Raw genomic sequence first — 21862 nt, forward strand, 5'->3', positions numbered from 1 at the left:
GTCCAATGAGAAGTTTGGAAAGAGAGAGAACCAAAATCTGTTAACCAATAGCAAATGAGAGAAACACCAACTCCTGAAGCAAGAATCCTAAACCCGACCCTTGTAACTGACCATCCAACACCGAATTAACATCGTCAGGGCTTTATGGGGGAAAAATAGAACTAAACGTATTTTATAAATATTATGGTCAGCTACCTGCTCCCATGTCCCCCACCTGCCCCCCCATCCGAACCTCCTACCCCCCCTCTACAAATATGTTACTAAGATTTACTTGAATTACCTGTATGAAATCATTGTGCAATGATAAACTGTCACTGAAAGCCTCCATGCACAGCTACTGAATGTGCGAAGACATGTATAAAGGGCCAAGAACAAGTGATGTTTCCAACTAACCACATTTATAATGCGGTATTATACAAAGGTTGGCTATGTTTCCGAATTTGTATTAGGATCCATACAATGTCGGAACACTGTCCACTTACTTTTCATCACCACGTATCATAGTCTACTCTAATGCATAAATAGGGCTTTATTGATTTCAATATTACCAGATTGAATTAAGTTACATTACAGCTTCATGAACAGCTGAAAAACAGAGCGAGCTCAAAGACCGTGACAGGTGGCCTGGTCGGAACCAATAGTAGCCTATTTGACTGAGGGAAAAATATAGATGACAATAATGATCTTTATTAGGTAATTGAAACCGGTTATATGTAGCCTCTAGTTGTGCACTGTGCACTAAATTGCAGAAGACACTGAAAACAATGTTTTGTTCATAGTTTTATTTGCCTCGGTTGTTTTAATCCTAACGCGTGCATGTTGCTGGTGCGGTCAGTGCGCAATCGCTGGTAGCCTAAATATTAGAACCAGTTCAGTAAAGCAACCTAAATAGCTTATCTAATGAATAACGTTTACACACTCACACGTTTAAAACGAAGGATAGACAATATTTTCTTATCATATCTTTCAAAGTGGAGAAGATGTAACAAAACGGAATATAAAATGGAATTATTGAGTTATACATGGTTTTTATGGTAGACCTAATCATCTTTTCTATTAATCATGACATTAATAAAGTCAGGATTTTTCAGAAGTGTGCCTCTTTAGAAAAAAGAGAGACTGGGCAAACACCGAAACATATATGTCCTATGATATACATAGGCCATGATCTAAATACAATGTTGAACTAAGAAGTGATATACAGTATCTTTCTCTAGATGTAGGTCTACGCTATACAGCATTTGTACAAACGTGAAGTATGAAATAAAACCAAAGCGCACAAAATTGACCATGAATTAACACGTTTAGATGACTGTTTTTTATTGGGAAAGTTGTAGTATTAGACCCCTTGACTTGAACCAAACGAGCGTTCCCTGAGCCAAGTCCGCACTACAGAAAATACAAAGTCGCTTGGTAAACCATTCATTTCAAACAAGCATAACCTTTATTTTATTATTATAATGAATGTAGGACTATGTATTTTGCATTTTTCTGCATATAGTAGCCTATTGAGATGACTCTGTAATGAAAAGTGCTGTAGAAATTAAATTAATTATTCTACAACGTAGTCTATGTCAAAATGTTAACAACAGTCTTCGAGTTATGGAAATCATCCCAGCGTAAATGCAAACCTGGTGCATCAACGAAACAAACCGGACTACTTGTGTCAGGCTAAATAAACTGAATTTCAATCACCACCTGAGCTTGACACATTATTGATGCATGAATATAGCTATTAATTCAGACTAAATAATAATGAATAAGCAGTCTAAATTATCATTAACGACAACAAGATGGAAATGTTAATTCATCCTGAAATTCATTAGAAAATAAAAGTAGTAAACGAAGATCATTGTAATTCAAGATGTGATTGCTGAATGCCTATCAATGTAGAACTTGAAGTTCATAATCCATTAACTTTGAAAATATTAAAATACAAAATGAACAAAAATACCATAAAAACAGTCAATCGTCGTGGTCCTTTCTCATTGAAATATGAATTTATCGCATAGGCTACAGCCCTACAGAGCTACACGTGAAATTAAAATTATTTGTCAACCATAATTAAAAACGGGAACGAGGTTAAGTAAATAATAGCTAGCCTAATATCTGCGAGGAAAGGTTTGTAATAGGAGTATAACAAAGCGGTGGGTGTAGCAGCACCAACATGGTCATATAGGAAAACAATATTGAAACGATACCATCAAACAAACTTTAAGATAGGACTATTAGCAACATTTGGCAATGTGCAAACGCTTATACCTAAAATGTGGTAAGCATGTTGCCATCATGCCTGGATTTTTAGTGTCTCCCGCCCTACGGTGGCCATGTAGGGTATTTCACACCTATAGCCCTAAAATTGCACAAGGCAAATGAGTGCATAATGTCCAATATTCCAGGACAAAGAGTGTAAATCCCTCAGGGCCCCAGGGAAGAATTGGGCCTATAATATCAAAATACTCGAGCACTGTCGCCCATTCTAAAACCATTTAGATCCCAATTTCTGTTACTGGAAAATGTAAAAATGTCTCACTAGAAAGTATGCAGGATTTCCATTTCAGATGATCATGAGAGTTTTTCATAACGGCCCTACTTGAGCTAATCAGCGGAATAAGATATGGGTTACTTTTCAGTTTTCACTGTAGCTGGATATAATTTTGTTGATTATGAAGTGGCTAAAGACTTCAACACCCACCGTTCACATTCAATATGTGCAAGAAGTCGTTTGACCCCGTGACCTCGGGGAAGTAAACCATGCAACAGAGGAAACATGTCCGGGCGCAGTAAACCATCTAAAATGACGACACATCGGCTGTTTATAAAACTTCCAAATGAACTGGCAGTTCAGGCTATAGGCGACCCGGTCTCCTCTCCGTCAACTGACAGGTCAGGTATTTCCAAACACTGAACGCAAAATTCTGAATTAAGGGCCAAATCCTAGAAATCACGCAGATCTCTTCAGTGGATTCGGTGTTTACACAGTGAGCTGCTGCAGGGTATAACACATGAAAACCCGATCGGGAGGAGTTCAATGCTATTATCTGGTTTCGACCTATGCCTTCAGATAACACAGCAGAATGGCCTATACAAATACTATTTTGAGTTGACCATACATGGGAATTTTAAGGAGCGTGGAAATAATCCGTTTATTTTCTGAACGTGATTGTTTGCTCTGACAAATATTTCCGTTTGGAAAGAAAATGTAATTGCACGGATGTCAGTTACATATCTGGTTTTGATTTACTTTGATTGAGTCGTCAACTAACGTGAAATACAACTAACAAGTTCACCATGTAATTGGATTTAGGTTAAAAGTTAATCAAACTAAAAAAAAGCCCTTACCTTTGACTTTTTGCAAATGCAGTTCGTTTCCCACGTTGATTCAATGTCATCGTTTTGGGGGGGGTTGAAATGACGTGGAAACCACGTTGATTCAAACAGTTTTTGCCCAGTGGGTTATTTCAGGTTTATGTTATTTCAAACTTCTGAGTAAATCAATAAATATATTACCAATCGGACTACAGTACAAAAGTCAAACACAAATTAAAACATGCATATAAAACCCTCAATGTTTTTTTTGACTAACGTCAAATGAAAATGTACACTTAAATAGGCTACATTTCCTAAACGTTGTATTCTACTTGCACATCATCATTTGCAAATCTATCACTCCAGTGTTCATGCTAAATTGTAATTATTTCGCCTCTATGGCCTATTTATTGCCTTACCTCCCTAATCTTACTACACTTGCACACACTGTACATATACTTTTTCTATTGTGTCATTGACTGTACGTTTGTTTATCCCATGTGTAACACTGTTGTTGTTTTTTGTCGCACTGCTTTGCTTTATCTTGTCCAGGTCGCAGTTGTAAATGAGTACCTGTTCTCAACTAGCCTACCTGGTTAAATAAAGGTGAAATAAAAATGCATTTGCCTCCGTTACGTTTTCAATTTAAATGAAATGAATCTAACACTTCATAAAGTATCTGAGTCCGGCTACATGTGTTGCGAATGAAAGTGCCTTATAGTCCAGTCAGAGTACTTCAGCGGATCTGAGGGTGCAGGCTTTTTCCAAGTTTTGGCCTATGCTCTGATGGAATATAGCCTCCATTGAGATACATGTATAGCTTTTCAGGTGGGCAAATTGGGCATACACTCCTATTCAGTGTATTATACATATTCCTATAAACCGGACACATTTCGGCTACATATGAAGTCTGGTCATAATATAAGACCGAGAGGAGAGAGATTCAGCCGAGGCAGGCAACAAAAACGAAACAGGCCTATATGTTTTAAAATAAATCAAGTCGACCTGCGTAAAAACGTTAGAAATTCGAATCGAGACCTTTATATGTGTACTCAACTAAGCTCGATTCCATTAGCACTACATTTATATTCAAATTACCTTGACATATATGAAAGGTTTTATAGCCTACGGAGAGATCCTGCAAGTTAATATTCTATAAAAATAGCATATCATACTGTAGGTAGAGTCAGCCATGTGATTGAGATCAGGTTTCCTCAATTAGCGGCCCACGTGCTGAATTTGGCCCGCAGGTGGTCTTATTTGGCTCCCCAAGTTCTGAGCATTTTTTTTTATTATCATCAGTATTATATATTTTTTCATTGTTGGACATAAAATACTAAACACAAGGAAATCAGCCCCAATTGATTTACATTTTGAAAATCGTTTCACAAGTATTCCCACACACATCAGAGACATATACAAATGTAAGCAAGGTTTGAAATGATTAATTTAGTAAAATATTACAGTGCCTTCAGAAAGTATTCACACCCCTTTTCCACTGTTGTTACAGCCTGAATTTGAAATGGATTACTTTGAGATTTTGTTGTCACTAGCGTTGGAGGAAATACATTCCTAGCTTGTGAGGAACGTGTTTGCTGGCCTCATAAATGCTAGCCACCTAGCAAATATTGAGAAGAAAAACAATGTTTCTTAGGCTCGAGTTATGCTAACCCATTTGCAATCCCTTTAGCAGGCTACAGAGGTAAGCTGGCTAATTAGCTACAGTAGTTAGCTACTGTCATCAGTTGTTGTGTTGTCATATTTAGCCTATTCCACTGTTTGTAGAATGCATACTGACATTTGAATATAGAGCGGGAAAAGAGAATCCGGACACACTGTGGACAAGGTAGACACATTTAAATGTAGGGGTAGACACATGACGTGTACGGAATTCCATGATCAGAACTCTATGATCAGAATACTAAAACTGCATGAACTGTCAAGTCTAGACACAGCCTTTGTTATGGTAAGCCAAAAAAAGTTCAGGAGTAAGTAAAAATGTATCAAGTCACATAAGTTGCAATAATTGTGTTTAACTCATCTCTGTACGCCACACATACAATTATCTGTAAGGCCCCTCAGTCGGGCAGTGAATTTCAAACACAGATTCAACCACAAAGACCAGAGGTTTTCCAGTGCCTCACAAAGAAAATCACCTTTTTAGTAGATTGGTAAAAAAAAAAAGCAGACATCGAATATCCCTTTGATCATGGTGAAGTTAAACTACACTTTGGCTGGTGTATCAGTACACCCAGTCACTAAAAATATACAGGTGTCCTTCCTAACTCAGTTGCCGGAGAGAAAGGAAATCACTCAGGGATTTCACTATAATTTCATAATTTATTTAACTAGGCAAGTCAGTTAAAAATAAATCCTTATTTACAATGACGGCCTACCCCGGCCAATGCTGGGCCAAATGTGCACCGCCCTATGGGACACTCAATCATGTCCGGCAGTAAACGCCTCTTGCACTGAGATGCAGTGACTTAGACTGCTGCGCCACTTGGGAGCCCGTTCATGCCACTGTTGACTTTAAAACAGTTAGAGTTTATTGGCTGTGATAGGGGAAAACTGACGATGGATCAACAACATTACTCCACAATACTCACCTAATTAACCGTGAAAAGGAGAAATGCACTGAAGTAAAACTGCAAAGAATGTGGCACGGCAATTCAGTTGTTTTCCTGAATACAAAGTGTTATGTTTAGGGCAAATTTCAATACATTGCTGAGTACCACTCATCATATTTTCAAGCATGGTGGTGGCTGTATCATGTTATGGGTATGCTTGTCATCGGCAAGGACTAGGGAGTTTTTTTTAGGGTAAAAAGAAACGGAATAGAGCTAAGCACAGGCCAAATCCTACAGGAAAACCTGGTTCAGTCTGCTTTCCAACAGACACTGGGAGACAAATTCACCTTTCAGCAGGACAAAAACACAAGGCCAAATATACACTGGAGTTGCTTACCAAGATGACATTGAATGTTCCTGAGTGGCCTAGTTACAGTTTGGAGTTAAATCTGCTTGAAAATCTATGGCAAGATCTGAAAATGATCCCTGCCTGTGCCATTAAACCCCTACAACTCATCCAGAACGCCGCAGCCCGTCTAGTGTTCAACCTTCCCAAGTTCTCTCACGTCACCCCGCTCCTCCGCTCTCTCCACTGGCTTCCAGTTGAAGCTCGCATCCGCTACAAGACCATGGTGCTTGCCTACGGAGCTGTGAGGGGAACGGCACCTCAGTACCTCCAGGCTCTGATCAGGCCCTACACCCAAATAAGGGCACTGCGTTCATCCACCTCTGGCCTGCTCGCCTCCCTACCACTGAGGAAGTACAGTTCCCGCTCAGCCCAGTCAAAACTGTTCGCTGCTCTGGCTCCCCAATGGTGGAACAAACTCACTCACGACGCCAGGACAGCGGAGTCAATCACCACCTTCCGGAGACACCTGAAACCCCACCTCTTTAAGGAATACTTAGGATAGGATAAAGTAATCCTTCTCACCCCCCTTAAAATATTTAGATGCACTATTGTAAAGTGGCTGTTCCACTGGATGTCATAAGGTGAATGCACCAATTTGTAAGTCGCTCTGGATAAGAGCGTCTGCTAAATGACTTAAATGTAAATGTAAAATGTTTGTTTAGCAATGATCAACAACCACAACTCTTACACTCAGCCAGAAAGACTCACAGCTGTAATCACTGCCTAAGGTGATTCCAACATTTATTGACCCAGGGTGTTGAATAGGCCAACTTATATAAATCATGATATTCCCGTTTTATTTTTCATCTTTAAAAAAAAGAAATGTTACAATTTTCTTCCATTTTTGACATTAACTTCTTGGTGACAGGGGGCAGTATTTTCACATCCGGATGAAATGCATGTCCAATTCAACTACCTGCTACTCATCCCCAGAAGATAAGATATGCATATTATTAGATTTTGATTGAAAATACTCAAAGTTTCTAAACCTGTTTGAATCATGTCTGTGAGTATAACAGAACTTATTTAGCAGGCGAAACCCCGAGGACAAACCATTCAGATTTGTTTTTGAGGTCACTCTCTTTTCAATGGGTTTTCATTGGGAATCCAGATTTCTAAGGGACCTTCTTGCAATTCCTATCGCTTCTACTGGATGTCAAGTCTTTAGAAATTGGTTGAGGTTTTTTCCTTTGTGTAGTGAAGAAGTAGCCCTGTTCAGAACGAGGGTCACTTGTAGTGTACTATTAGAGGCGCATGTCCAGAAAGCTAGCTACAGTTTATTTTCCTCCTGTATTGAACACAGATCATCCCGTCTTCAATTTTATTGATTATTTATGTAAAATAATACCTAAAGTTGTATTACAAAAGTAGTTTGAAATGTTTTGGCAAAGTTTACAGGTAACTTTTGAGATATTTTGTAGTCACGATGCACAAGTTGGAACCGGTGTTTTTCTGGATCAAACGCGCCAAATAAATGGACATTTTGGACACATATCGACGGAATTAATCGAACAAAAGGACCATTTGTGATGTTTATGGGACATATTGGAGTGCCAACAAAAGAAGCTCGTCAAAGGTAAGGCATGAATTATCTTTTTATTTCTGTGTTTTGTGTCACGCCTGCAGGGTTGAAATATGCTTTTCTCTCTTTGTTTACGGAGGTGCTATCCTCAGATAATAGCATCGTTTGCTTTCGCCGAAAAGCCTTTTTGAAATCTAACAAGTTGGCTGGATTCACAACAAGTGTAGCTTTAATTTGCTATCTTGCATGTGTGATTTAATGATTTATAGATTTTTATAGTAATTTATTTTGAATTTGGCGCTCTGCATTTCCCCTGGCTTTTGGCCAGGGTCCCACATATCCCAGAGATGTTAAGAGGGTTTTGTGTATATCGTTGACAAAAAAAGAAATGCAAATGAAAGTCCTGTGGCTACCATGCTGTAACAGCGTGAAGCGAATCTCTGCACAGATACTGCGTCAGAACAAAGTGTTGCATCTCGCTCATTTCAATATCTGCGGTGCTGCTCGTGCCAACATCATTTCGCTGAGTCTAGAATTAAATTAAATGACTAGTCCTTAGTCATTGTAAGCTATTATTGGCTCATATGAATAGGCTGTATTTTCAGTCTGCTGCTTATGCCACTGCAAATACTAAAGTTGAAATAAACTGCAGTTGGATGTGATCTGACAAGTTAGTTCCCAGGTAAATATGGATCTGGAAAACTACATCAGAGTCCAGCTCCCACAGATGATCTGCTCCATCACCAGGATGGTGGGAGCAAAGAGGGTGAAAATATTATCCTAAGCAGTCAGGATCCCAGGTTAGTCTATCCAAGTATCACAGTGAGGCTGAGCTCTTCTTTATGTTCCATCTGCAGACAAGAGCCCAGAACTGAACAGGCAGAATGCCTACTATTGACAGGGCATTGGCCTACTCATTACTCACTACCCACAGACTGTATCTGATGACGTGCGTGTGTGTCTGTTTATTGTATTAGAGCTTGAGAGTTCTCATTGGACTTTCCACAGAAAACCCATACCATATCCTATGCATATATTTATTGTTTAAGTAAAAAATATATTGACATTAATTTGAAGCAAGGCATAGAGATGAATAAATGGCGACAATATACGTAACTCAAGCAAACGTAGTCAAGCACCAGTAGAATCGTCCATTCCCCATACACAGAGTGCAAGTCTCTACTTCTTTAAACAGTTTAACAAGTCCCCCCCTCCTTCAGTAAAAGTCTACTCTGTGGCTGACCTCCTTGAGGATGGGTGCAGCCAGTTCCCTGGCCCTGTTTGTACATCCCTGTGTCTAGCCCCACCACCTCCTCCACCGTGCAACCTTCTGCGTGCATCAGCACCAGGTTGGACACACCCAGGTGTGCCGCAGGGTCAAAGGTCACCACGAAGGTGAAGTCTGACGGTACTGCGGATTTTGAGGACGATGTCGTCGGGCGAGTCAAGGAGGTTGATGGTCGTCATCTTCTGGGGGTCTGACTTGGACATCTTGGAGGGGTCGCGGAGGGATTTGACCTTCCGTGTGGAGCTTGATTGGGATGAAAAGAGAATAGGCCTTGTTAAGGCTGGGTTGTGTTTGGCAGCGATATGGCTATTATTGTTATTAAGGTGAATGTATGCATGGGATATCATTACATCAGTTAATCATATCCCGATAAAAAGAACCAGGTCCTGGCAGTATGCTGTCAGCAGAGAAGTCAGGGGTGCATGGGGGGTGGCACTGGAGGATGAATGGGGGAAGGTCTCTTTCCTGATGAGCTCTTTGTTTCAGGGTGATTTAAGAGGACATCTTTGATTGGGATTCAAAGTGGTGGGGGATGACTGGCAGGTCTGCCAGAAGCTGTTGCTCTGGTCTCTTTCCCACAAAACGTCCATCGGTAAACATCCAAAGACGGCACAAAAAGACAGCATCAATCAGCCTGAGCCAACCACTGTCCCTAACCCGCCCCTGTAATACACACACACTTATCTATCCATCTCAACACGCGGGCGCACACACACATCTCTGAAGTCGTCTTGAGGACATACCCCCTCCCGCCTCCCCAAATCTATTATCACTTTATTTCTCAGATATATGAGGAAGGGAACGGTCCTTTAATCAAAGCTCCATTGCACGCATGGCTGGTTACATCTTGTGCTTTCATGATGGCGATAATGAAGGAGCATAAACGGAGTGTACCAGAGTGGGGTTAAGTATCCATCAGTAGGACATGCTGGCCATGTGTCTTTGTGCATGTGCATCTGGATGTATGTATCCATACGGGATCTATGTGTAGTGTATGAGAGAGAGAAAATGAGAAAGAGAGAGTTGGATTTTGAGTATGTTTACATATGAGTGAGTGTCTGAGTAAGAGAAAATGTACTACACTGCCTGCATCCATAGATGTAACCCCTGTGTGGTACACAGTAACTTACTGAGCAGAACACGTGGCTCAGGGAATAAGTCTCCATATGTGTTCTTGAAGATGCGGGCTAGGTCCTGAGCCAAGTCCAGATGTTGGACCTGATCTTATCCTACTGGGATGTGAGTGGACCCGTAACAACATACAACATAGAATTTCTTTAAAAAAATATTAATTTAATTTATTTGCTGCTGCACACCCACACTTAATTGAGACTGAGCTCACTTGTAAAGGAGAATATCCGCAGCTTGCAGGACGGGGACAGACTACAGCCCCACACTCCCCTCATTCTCCTGTTTACTTTTCATCTGGAGAGAGAGCAAGAGAAATAGGGGAGAGGGGTGTAGCAAGAAGAAAGAAAAAGAAACATTGCAAGGAGAGAAAAGTAGAAAATGAAAGACAAAAAGAAGAAAAAGAAAACAGGTTAGCTTCTCTTTAAGGCGGCCTGTTCTCTTTACGAGTGAAGAGCACTCGCTCATACAAACTCAACATGGCTGAATCACAGGACATTTTCCACCACGTTTGACGTGAAGTCAGCTGTTGAGTAAACAAAAGGTGTTTTCAGTGTAGAACCAGAACACTGCTGGCTGTCCTTTCCTTCCCTCTGGCCTCCTAGTAAAACTGCATGTGGCCAAGGAAATCACTGTCATTATGAGAACATTTAAACAGATCTGGCAGGTGAGGTGCTGCTATGAGAAACAAACAGGACTAACAATAGTCAGGATGCTGAACATGAGAAAGGAAATAGAGGAAAATGGAAGGATACCATTGAACTTTCAACCATTTGTAACTTGACTAACAATTTAACTGTTCATCAACTCAATTGTGCAGCCATTGATATTAATTTACACAAAATATAATAATTTACACAAAAAGTCAGGATTCGTCCCCATGTAAACTCATTCAGTGGTTGTATCACTGCATTTCAAATCCTACAGTATTCCCAAGCTGTTATGTACCTTTCACTGAGGCAGGTGTCTGAGTCGGGGGAATACTGGCGAGGCAGCCCAGGATCCAGGACAGTTCAGTGTTCAGAGACCTGTGGAAGGGAGGAAGACACCACAACCAGTCACTCAACATGGTCCAAGCCTAAATATTATTATTGGTTTTAAACTAAGCCCACGTGTAAAATTAAACATCAAGTATCTTCTCCACCACCTCAAATGAACATAAGTAAAAACCTTCCAGATCCTCACATGGTGGGACTCTTCAGCCCCACCATGTGGCAGAGATAGGGCACAGTGAAGATCCAGTATAGTTCCTAACAACCAGGTGCTATGTTGCCCAGATGCATAGCCAATAGCCATACTCCATTATACTACATCAGTGACAAGGCATTAGAGCCATTAAATAACTCCAATCTCCTGGACATTAGCAGGGCTGGATTTAACGACTCCCTCTCTGCATCACACTACAGCCATCCCATACTTCTTTCTCTCTCTCATCATGGTTCTCTCTAAAACCTTTGGGCCTTGCCAACATGAAAAAAAAGGCGCAAAATCTTTCTGCTTCAGAGACTTAGAGTTTATGGGTGCTGGCGAAGTGACTGCCATCCCGCTCCGCTTAAAACGGATTCTAAAGAGTGTGACGTAAACTCAAGACAGCACGGACATAAACAAACATTTTACACTGAATACTTGTAGCTAGAGAGGGGGGGATTTGTTACAGACAGACTATGAACGTGAAATAGGACAGATGTTGATGTCAGCAGAGTGAGGAAGGAGACACTGATATAGATCTAGGTGAAATAAAATACATTTTATAATGAACATCAACTCCATTCATATTGAATGTGATCTTTCTTCGTAGCATCTGAAACAAACACACTACTAGTAATGTTATGGATTATGTGATTATAGGACTCATTTTTTATTTATTTAGGAGAAAGCCAAAATATTCCTATAAACCTCAGAGCTTTGTGGATCTGCTGCTGTTATTCCAGTAAGAAATGGAGCAACTCATTGGCGGTCGGTGGCGTTTTAATACTAGGGAAGACTAGTTGTTATGTGCATGGCCTAATTTCTATTACAGCATATTGGCAGGACTGTCATTCATATTCCATTCACCAAGCTCAATGTAACATCGATGCGGTTTAGGCTACTACATGATACTCCAATTTGACCTATACCCATCATGCTACAACCTAGCCTATAAATGAAAGTTTATAACGTAGATGCACAGATCGAGAGACAAATTGGAGTAATCAAGGTGACAGACAGTGGTTGTGTCCGAATACCCATACTTGCGTCCTAAATAGTAGGCCGTTGGCATATGCAAAAAAAAAAAATGTTTTATAGTATGTGACATTTCGAAAATCAAGTATATTTTTGATGCCCAGATGTCATAATGATTTCTCCTTTGACAAGAGCTGATAATAAGCTGTCAATTAGATATGGAGATGCACTACCGAAATGAACCAAAAGTGGGAAACAACACAATCACACATGACACATTCTCAGTGTACAAAAATATAATGTTTTATAGTATGTAACTTTTGAACTTTTTTAAAATAGAGTATGCTGTAAATGCCAGGATGTTATTCTCATTTTGGCTTTGTAGCTGATTTGTAGCTGCCTGCTGTGCCTTTAACTAGCTATGTGTTTTAGTAGTTAGCTAGGACTAGAAGTTATAACTGTTCGATCAGTAACGTTTGCTAGTTACATGGTTACTTGCTGTTCACCGTCAACTTCATATTTAACTTTAGCCTAGTTAGCTAGCTGGTTAGTTTCATTGCACATATGGGTGGAATCATTACCCCAAACTGTTGCAAAATCTTCTGTTTTGCAACGAAAACTAGTGTTTCTATTGGACAGATTCAGGCAGGTTCCCTCTTTCGTTTGCTGAACCTTTCCAATAGAAACGCTAGTTTTTGTTGCAAAACGTTTTGCAAATGTTTATATACACCCTTGTTAAGGTAAAAGTAATGGTAAGCTGCACTCATTACTGTTTCACCTTGGCACGCCAATTTTATAAAGTATGTGGCCATCTAGCTACATAAAGTTCAAACAACTTTACTTTACTCATGTTTTGGTTAATGTACTCAATCTCATGTCTTTTCAGGATCTAGATAAAGGAGTGTGAGCTGGAGGGGAAGCTGTCACCTGCATGGGAGAAAAATAAGTGGGAGAACCTTAGGCTTAAGCAAAAATAAATGTGGGCTCCTCTTTATCCCCAAAGGGTCCAGATGGGGAGGTGGGAGAAGGAGGTGACCGCCCGTGAGGCACTCCGTATGGCCATTTTAGAGGCCATGACTAAAAGTAGTTTTATGTATTTTGTATACATTTGATTTATAGCTGTTAATGTATTCATTTTTTACTGTTTTTGGTGAAGTTAGTTTTTTAAAACCCAAAGTGGATTTCTGTTCTCATTGAAAGTGTTTCTTGTTTGTAATGTTTTTTATTTATGTGATACCGGTACATTTACTGTTCGTGTGTTTTACTTTCAACATAAAAAAATGCACTCGCACATCTGAGCTATCTTGTTGCAGGTACATGGTAACAATTAGATAAGTTCAAAGTAAAAAGAAACCCTGCACACTGCTGTTGCTTTGGTATAATAATAAATTGAATTTCTATAATGCTTTTCATAACAATCTCAAAGCGCATCAAAAGCAAAAAACAAACAAGCAATATCATGAGTAGCCTAGCTATAGTTAGGTCAACCAATAGAGGCCAAGTCTTTGAGTGCATACATCCTCCAAAGATGGAGAGGCACAGCTCATGGCTTGATCAGAGGAAGGTGGTCAGGGAGATGGGTGACGATCTTGTATAGGAATAGCTTGAGTCATGTAGCCACTAGCATCCTTCACGATGTATGGCACCTACCCAGCTCTGGGCACCAGAAACCTCAGCACACAGTTCAGAGTAGTAGCCAGTTGTCCTCAGTACGAGCCCTTTGCCTCACCACTGCATTCCTCTACTGCTTTTCCCACTCCTCTCAAACTCCAGGTGACTGCCATTGATACATGTGTAGGCCTACAGTACACTCAAGTTCACTCCAAATACGTCATTCCAAATGCTAGCTACTTAGCCCACAACAATAACATGAAAGGTCACTGGGTTGGGCTACAGACCATACTTTCCGGTTCATATGTGAAGCCGACACTGATGGACCTTGGAAAAAAACCTGCTCCGACTGGGAAAATTAGTTTTGAATGGTCATCCCAATAGTCAGAAACTCAGACACTTCTTTGACCTGAAGATCACAGACATCCTGATTTTACACGGTCTGAGCTAATTTTGTTGACGAATTCCTAGTTGTCTTGAATGCACCAAAAGTAAGACGTTTCGGGCGTGGCATACTGCATTCTTTTTCTAAACAGTACGTGCTAAATAGTATGTAGTAAAATTAGTAGACAGTATGCAGTTTAAGTAAGTAGTAGGCAAAACTGATTTCAGACACGGCCAGTGACACATTCAATAGGGCCTTGCACACAAAGTAAGTAGCATACTGATTTCAGAAAATATTTATCTACCATATTTACATGTGCAGGGATACTGGAGTGATGGAGGTATATATTGATTGGGGTAAGGGGACTAGGCAACAGGATATAAGATAAACAGAGTAGTAGCAGCTTGTATGTGAATGGGTGTGCATGTGTATAGAGTGTAGAGTCAGATGGAAGAATGGCGCCGGAGGGGATGGCTGCTGTTTTACGGGCTCCTAACCAGTTGTGCCATTTTGTGTGTTTTTTTTCTCACTTATTTTGTGCATAACATTGGTGCTACCATCTCTATTGACCTAAAATAGCTTCTGGATATCAGAACAGCGATTACTCACCTCGAACTGGCCAAAACAAAATGATATAATGAATCTGACGCAAAGGATATGATATTGCTCCCAGGCAAGGCCCAAATCCCTGTAATTCACATGAAGAAAATTAGGAAATACAGGGGGTGTAGATCAGGGTGTCTTGTGAGAATTAGTCTGCGAGTGGTTAACCTGCCTCTACCATACGTTCTATTAGGTAACGTGCAATCACTGGAGAATAAAACTGGAGGAGCTCTATTCGAGACTATACTACTAACTGGACATTAAAAACTGTAATATCTTATGTTTCACAGAGTCGTGGCTGAATAACGAAACAGATAATATACAGTTGGCTGGGTTTTCGGTGCATCGACAGGACATCTACGTCTGGTAAGACGAGGGTTGGGGGTGTGTGTCCATTTGTCAATAACAGCTTATGCGCAATGTGTCATATTAATTATATGGAGAAGCAGCAGAGGGGGAGAGCTAGCTATATATATATATATATATTTTTTTTACCTTTCACTTACTTAGCCAATGCAGCTAATTTAGCCTACTCAACAACCTGACTCAAACAGAGAGGAATGCTATTGCTGTTAGCTAGCTGGCTAAGGCCATCCAACACTGCATCTCTTCCAAGTCAAGGTAAGCTTTTGGTTTTATAAATGTATTGCCACCGGTGTAATTGCAAACTGCTTACTGTACACTGTTATGCCTGATTGTGCACGTGGGTTTACTAAAGCGTTAGTTTTACTTCAGTTTATTTTAGTAAATATTTCTATAAATAACTTATTTCTTCTTTTTCTTAAACTGCATTGTTGGTTAAGGGCTTGTAAGTCTACACCTGTTGTATTCGGGACATGTGACAAATACAATTTCATTTGATTTTGAGTTTGTAGAGTATAACATGATCTGATATGGTTACAACGATGGAGACTCTGTAGAGGTTAGCATTTATGGTTTGAATGTTTGGCTTGGAGAGGTTTTTGTGCCTTGTCACAGATTGTTTGTGGACTTCACTGCACAACACAACAGCTAAGGGAAAGAGAGAGGAGGAGAGCGCGCAGATGCGATAAAAAATTATGCTGTACGTGGCTGCTATGAAAGTGAACTGTGTGTGACTGGTGATCAGGAGTGTATTCATTCTACCGATTCTGGATGGACCTACCTGAATTTGTCCAAAATAAACACATTTTAGACTAATGATTACTCCCCAGATCAGCTAGATGCAGGCAAGAGGTACCGGTGCCGCACGGCAAGATGTACCGGTCATCAAGTCTGACACCAACAGGCTCTTAAACAGCTTCTATCCCCAAGTAACTACCAAAACAGCTACACAGACTATCTGTGTTAACCTTGCATCTTTATTGACCTTTTATTTCAATCTTTGCACTGTTGTTATGCACACTCAGATGGTCTTACACACTCACACACACTGTCACTCCAACACACATACAAACACTCACTCCATCATTTGCTCACTCACATATATTTATACTCAATCAAATCAAATTGTAATTGTCACATGCGCCAAATACAACAGGTGTAGAACTCACTGTGAAATGCTTACTAACAAGTCCTTAACCAACAATGCAGTTCAAGAAATAGAGTTAAGAAAATATTTACAAAAATAACAAAGTTACAATATTAAGGCTATGTAGAGGGGGTACCGGTACTGAGCCAATGTGTGGGGGTACAGGTTAAACAAGGTCATTTGTACATGTAGGTAGGGGTAAAGTGACTATGCATAGACAATAAACAGCGAGTAGCAGTAGTGTAAAAAGGGTGGTGGGGGGAAATCTTCTGGCTGGCCTTTTGCTTAATTGTTCAGCAGTCTTATGGCTTTGGGGTAGAAGCTGTTAATTAACTTCGTATGGTATAGGGGACGCTTGCATCCCACTTGGCCAAAAGCCAGGGAAAATGCAGTGCTGCAAATTCAAATAAAATTATATAAAAATCAAACTTTCATTAAATCACACATGTAAGATACTAAATTAAAGCTACACTCATTGTGAATCCAGCCAACATGTCAGATTTTAAAAAGGCTTTATAGCAAAAGCATAACAAGCTATTATCTGATGATAGCACAACAGTAAACAAAGAGAGTAGCATATTTCAACCCTGCAGGCGCTACACAGAACGCAGAAATAAAATATAAAACATGCCTTACCTTTGACGAGCTTCTTTTGTTGGCACTCCAATATGTCCCATAAACATCACAATTGGTCCTTTTGTTCAATTAATTCCATCCATATATATCCAAAATGTCCATTTATTTGGTGCGTTTCATCCAGAAAAAAACAGCTTCCAAATTGTTCAAAGTCACTACAAAATATCTCAAAAGTTGCCTGTAATCTTTGCCAAAACAATTCAAACTACTTTTGTAATATAACTTTAGGTATTTTTAAACGTTAATAATCGATCAGATTGAAGACGGATCTATCTGTTTTCAATAGAGGACGAGAGGAAACTAACACTACTTTTCAAGTCTTGCGCACTCTCAACAGCGTTACCCTTTTCCAAGATGGCCGTACTTCTTCATTGCACAAAGGAATAACCTCAACCAAATTCCAAAGACTGGTGACATCCAGTGGAAGCGGTAGGAACTGAAAACAAGTGCCGAAGAAATATCGTTTCCCAATGAGAATTCACTGAACAGACAGAGACCTTAAAAAATATTCTGAACGGTTAGTCCTCTGGGTTTTGCTTGCTAAGTTCTGTTATACTCACAGACATGATTCAAACAGTTTTAGAAACTTCAGTGTTTTCTATCCAAATCTACTAATAATATGCATATCCTATATTCTTGGCATGAGTAGCAGGAAGTTGAAATTGGGCACGCTATTTATCCAAAAGTGAAAATGCTGCCCCCTATACTTTAAGAAGTTTTAAGGAGCCTTTTGGACCTAAACTTGGCACTCCGGTACCACTTGCCGTGCGGTAGCTGAGAGAACAGTCTATGACTTGGGTAACTGGAGTCTCTGACAATTTTTTAGGCCTTCCTCTGACACCTCCTTGTATATAGGTCCTGGATGGCAGGAATCTTCGCCCCAGTGTTGTACTGGGCTGTACCCACTACTCTGTAGCACCTTACGGTCGGATGCCGGGCAGTTGCCATACCAGACGGTGATGCAACTGGTCAGGATGCTCTCGATGGTGCAGCTGTAGAATATTTTGAGGATCTGGGGACCCATGCCAAATCTTTTCAGTCTCTTGAGGGGAAAAGGTGTGGTTGTGCCCTCTTCACGACTTTATCAGTGTGTTTGGACCATGATAGTTTGGTGTTGTGGACACCAAGGAACTCTTTATCCCCTTCACCTGTCACGTGAATGGGGGTGTGTTCGTTTGTCTTGCTCACTTTGAGGAAGAAGGTTGTTGTCCTGGCACTACACTGCCAGGTCTCTGACTTCATCCCTATAGGCTTTCTCATCGTTGTCAGTGATCAGGTCTACCACCGTTGTGTCGTCAAACTTAATGATGGTCACGCAGTCGTGGGTGAACAGGTAGTACAGGAGGGGACTAAGCACACACACCTGAGGGGCCACTGTGTTGAGGATCAGCATGGCAGTTGTGTTGCCTACCCTTACCACCTGGGGGCGGCCCGTCAGGAAGTCCAGGATCCAGTTGCAGAGGTCCTTAGCTTAGTGAGGAGCTTTGTGGGCGCTATGGTGTTGAACGCTGAGCAGTAGTCAATGAACAGCATTCTCACATAGGTGTTCCTTTTGTCCAGGTGGGAAAGGACAGTGTGGAGTGCGATTGAGATTGCGTTATCTGTGAATCTGTTAGGGCGGTATGTGGATTGGAGTTGGTCTAGGGTTTCCGGGATGATGGTGTTGTGAGCCGTCACCAGTCTTTCAAAGCACTTCATGGCTACCGATGTGAGTGCAATGGGGCGGTAGTCATTTAGGCAGCTTACCAAATCAAATTAAATAAAAACATTTTGGTCACATACACCTGGTTAGCAGATGTTTATGCGAGTGTAGCGAAATGCTTGTGCTTCTAGTTCCAAAAGTGCAGTAATATATAACAAGTAAACTAACAATTCCCCAACAACTACCTAATACACACAAATCTAACAAGTAATCTAACAATTCCCCAACAACTACCTAATACACACAAATCTAAAGGGGTAAATGAGAATATGTACATATAAGTATATGGATGAGCGATGGCAGAGCAGCATAGGCAAGGTGCAGTAGATGGTATAAAATACAGTATATACATGTGATATGAGTAATGTAAGATATGCAAACATGATTAAAGTGGCATTGTTTAAAGTGGCTAGTGATCCATTTATTAAAGTGTCCAGTGATTGGGTCTCAATACAGTATATACATGTGATATAATTAATGTAAGATATGTAACATTCTTCTTAAAGTGGCATTAAAGGTGGCATTGTTTAAAGTGACTAGTGAGTCATTTATTAAGAAATGAATTTGTTCAAAACTCTTCAACTATTGTCTTTCTCTCTCTGAGTCAACTACTCACCAAATGTTATGCAGTGCAGCTCATGTGTTCAGTACTATATTCATGCTCTGATCCTTTGATTGGATGAACAACATGTCAGTTCATGCTGCAAGAGATCTGATGGGTCGGAGGGTGTCCTCTGGAAGTCGTCATAATTACTGTGTAAGTCTATGGAAGTGGGTGAGAACCATGAGCCTCCTAGGTTTTGTATTGAAGTCAATGCACCCAGAGGACGGAAAATAGCTGTCCTGTAGGGTAGCACTCTGTTGAGGCTACTGTAGACCTTCATTGCGAAACATTGTGTTTTAATTCATTATTTGGTGACGTGAATATATTTAGTATAGTTTTATCTAAAAAGGATAACAGACGTTTCACTGTTTTTAAAATATTTTATGAAGTTCACTGAGTAGGATGGTTTTCCCCTTCCTCCTCTGAGGAGCTTCCATTGGTGTAACTTTACTATGGTCTTTCTCGCGGACACACATATGCCCACGCACACACACTCGCGCAATCTTTTCAAGCTGAAGGCCCTTCACTTAAGACACTTGATTTCAACTGGTCACCATTTTTTCAATGAAGTCAAGTGTTTTCTTTGGGCGGTAATGGTATTTGTACATGTGGAACAGACTCTGGTTTGTTTGTTCAATAGGAGATCCCCTTCGCTGCCAAGATATGTGGCATGAAGCTAAATGGGAATAAAAATAGGCCTTGGTGCGTGTGTGAGAGAAATATCACAGATGGACCACACTAACAAAACAAATACGTCACTTGCTGAGATAGTCTGACACACACACACATACAAACACACATTTAAATTGTCCAGTGAGAAGAAAATGTCTATTCGGATTACACTTCCTTTCCTAACTCAGGAGTTTACCCCAAAAAATTATTATCCCCTTCACCCCTTCATGTGGCTTCCTCTGAAGTAAATGGTGGTATGTGTTTTCATAATCCCTGTGAATTTGCAGAGCACACAGTGAAGATAAGGATTGGAGTGATAAAATAAGCGTTTTAAATTGCCTGCATTAGGTAACCATTCAGAGCTTGCCATGATAAAATAAACATTCCAATATGGCCACCACTTCAGCTGACTTTCTTGATGACATGCTGGGAAACAGATCCAAAGCAGCCTGCTCAGACCACCAAGTCACAAACACACTCTCAGCTTTTCCAACTGTTTGCAACACCACATTAGAAAATAGGCTCAAACTCTTTTAATAGAGCAGTGATTGTGTGTGTGTGTGTGTGTGTATGCATGAGTGTGTACCTGCCTGCATGTGTGTCTGACTAACCTGTGACTGCTGGAAGAGGATAGATGTCAATGGCCAGCAGGCTGGCAACCATGACCAGTATGTTGACCCGCAGAAGGGCAGGGTCCTGAGACTGGGTGATGGAGTGCAGGTCCACTATGCTGTAGAGCACTAAGGGGTACTGGCTCTGCAGGGTCACCCAGCTCTCCAGAGCCCCAAGGTAATTCCCTAGGTGGGGCACAGACGTGGGCTAGATCCAAGAGAACACATACCTCCTAGAGGCTCCTGTTAAGAAGCGGTGGAGAGAGAAGGGTTTGAAAAGAGATGGAACTTGAGAGGAGAAGAAACTTCCTGATGGGCCGCCCACAGGTGGTAAGGGTAGGCAACAACACGTCTGCCACGCTGATCCTCAACACCGGGACAACTCAGGGGTGTGTACTTAGTCCCCTCCTGTACTCCCTGTTCACCCACGACTGTGTGGCCAAGCACGACTCCAACACCATCATTAAGTTTGTTGACGACACAGCAGTGGTAGGCCTGATCACCAACAACGATGAGACTGCCTATAGGGAGGAGGTCAGAGAACTGGCAGAGTGGTACCAGGACAACAACCTTTCCCTCAATGTGAGCAAGACAAAAGGAGCTGATCGTGGACCACAGGAAAAGGCAGGCCGAACAGGCCCCCATTAACATCAACGGGGCTGTAGTGGAGCGGGTCGAGAGTTTCAAGTTCCTTGGTGTCCACATCATCAAAGTACTGTCATGGTCCAAACTAGAGGTAGACCGATTATGATTTTTCACCGCCGATACCAATACCGATTATTGGAGGACCAAACGAGCCGGTACCGATTAATCGGCCGATTTAAATATATAAAAAATATATATATATATATTTAAAAAAAAAATTTTTTAATGTATTTGTAATAATGACAATTACAACAATACTGAATGCACACTTATTTTAACTTAATATAATACATCAATAAAATAAATTTAGCCTCAAGTAAATAATGAAACATGTTCAATTTGGTTTAAATAATGCAAAAACAAAGTGTTGGAGAAGAAAGTAAAAGTGCAATATGTTCCATGTAAAATATGTGCCATGTAAGAAAGCTAATGTTTCAGTTCCTTGCTCAGAACATGAGAACATATGAAAGCTGGTGGTTCCTTTTAACATGAGT

At 40.6% G+C, this 21862-nt stretch overlaps 1 pseudogene; it reads right to left on the minus strand.

Moving 5' to 3' along the window:
• Nucleotides 1-9006: 9006 nt before the first annotated feature.
• The window catches only part of LOC124048891, a 36039-nt pseudogene continuing 23183 nt past the window's right edge, over nucleotides 9007-21862 (minus strand).

This window comes from Oncorhynchus gorbuscha, linkage group LG01 (assembly GCF_021184085.1).
Source record: "Oncorhynchus gorbuscha isolate QuinsamMale2020 ecotype Even-year linkage group LG01, OgorEven_v1.0, whole genome shotgun sequence".
NCBI lineage: Eukaryota > Metazoa > Chordata > Actinopteri > Salmoniformes > Salmonidae > Oncorhynchus > Oncorhynchus gorbuscha.